General features: G+C 37.9%; 1 pseudogene; it reads right to left on the bottom strand.

The window, feature by feature from the left end:
* Nucleotides 1-1,381: 1,381 nt before the first annotated feature.
* Nucleotides 1,382-1,449, bottom strand: LOC123574289 (U6atac minor spliceosomal RNA; annotated as a pseudogene).
* Between the last annotated feature and the right edge of the window lie 404 nt (nt 1,450-1,853).

Below are 1,853 nucleotides of genomic sequence, written 5' to 3'. Positions count from 1 at the left end.
TGCATTCAAGTTAGAAGTTGTAATATGACCTGTAATAATAAATTTTTTCTTTTATTTATCACATCAACATAGAACATCACTAATCCATGCTTTAGATGAACTTCCTTTTTCCTTTCCTGACTAATGAATTAGCTGGAATGTTAGAAAATGGAACATATTATTGCGTTCTTTAAGAAGTAAAGACTACTGAATAAAACTCATTGTAGTTAACCAACAACAACCACCACCAAATAGTTTTCAGTTGCTTTCAAGATGATTTGTTTGAATGAATTTAGCTATTATTTTTATTTTATTGTGGTAAGAAGAGTTAAAACACAAGATCTACTCTCTTAAAAGATATTTAAGTACACAACACAATATTATCAACTATAGGCACAACGTTGTACAACAGATCTCTGGAACTTATTCATCTTGCATAACTGAAACTTTATACCCATTATTAGTGATTCCCCATTTTACCCTCCTCCCAATCCCTGCAACTATCATTCTACTGTCTGCTTCTACAAGTCTCACTATTTTAGATACCTCATATAAGTGTAATCGTGCAGTATTTGCCGTTTTGTGGCTGGCATCTTTCACTTAGCATAATGTCCTCAAGGTTCATCCATGCTGTAGTATATAACAAGGATTTCCTCTTTTCTCTGACTGAGTAATATTCCTTTGTATGTATATACCACATTTTCTTTATTCATTCATCAATGTTTACGTTGTTTCCACATCTTAGCTATTGTGAATAGTGGTGCAACGAACATGGGAGTGCAGGTATGTCTTCAACATACTGATTTCAATTCTTTTGGAAAAATATGCAGAAGTGGGCTTGCTGAAACTTTTATTTTTTCTTTTCTTTTTTTTTTTTTTTTTTGAGATGGAGTCTCGCTCTGTTGCCCAGGCTGGAGTGCAGTGGCAGGATCTTGGCTCACTGCAAGCTACACCTCCCGGGTCCACACCATTCTCCTGCCTCAGCCTCCCAAGTAGCTGGGACTACAGGTGCCCAGGCTAATTTTTTTGCATTTTTAGTAGAGACGGGGTTTCACCGTGTTAGCCAGGGTGGTCTCGATCTCCTGACCTTGTGATCCGCCCACCTCGGCCTCCCAAAGTGTTGGGATTACAGGCATGAGCCACGGCGCCCAGCCTAAAAACTTTTATTTTAACTTCAGGAGTACATGTACAGGTTTGTCACATAGGTAAATGTGTGTCTGTCATGGAAGTTTGTTGTACAGATTGTTTCGTCACCCAGGTATTAAGCCTAGTACCCATTAGTTATTTTTCCTGATCCTCTCCTTCCTCCCACCCTCCACCTTCCAACAGGCCCTAGTATGTGTTATTTCCCTCTGTGTGTCCATGTGTTTGTTCTCATCATTTAGTTCCCACTTACGAGGACACACAGTATTTGATTTTCTGTTCCTCTTGTCAAGGGGAATGATAACCTTCTTTCCTTTCATACAATACTCTATTTTAATTTTTTGAAGAAGGTCCATACTGTTTTCCATAATGTCTGTGCTAATTGCCATTCCCTCTAATGGTGGCCAGGGTTTCCTTTTCTCCCTGCCAGCACTTGTCATCTTGTAGCTTTTTGATGATAGCCATCCGAAAAGTTTCGAGGTGATATCTCGTCATGGATTTGATTTGCATTTTCTTGATCATTGGTGACATTGAGCATCTTTTTATATATCGATTGGCCATTTGTATGTCTTCTTTGGAGAAATGTCTATTCAAGTCCTTAGCCCATTTTTAAAATGACTTATTAGGTTTTTTGCTGTGTTGTAGGAGTTTCGTATATATTTTGGATATTAACCACTTATCAGATATATGGTTTGTAAGTATTTTCTCCCATTATGTAGGTTACCTTTGCA

The sequence above is a fragment of the Macaca fascicularis genome, chromosome 6 (genome assembly GCF_037993035.2).
Source record: "Macaca fascicularis isolate 582-1 chromosome 6, T2T-MFA8v1.1".
NCBI lineage: Eukaryota > Metazoa > Chordata > Mammalia > Primates > Cercopithecidae > Macaca > Macaca fascicularis.
This window is presented reverse-complemented; position numbering and strand designations above follow the sequence as displayed.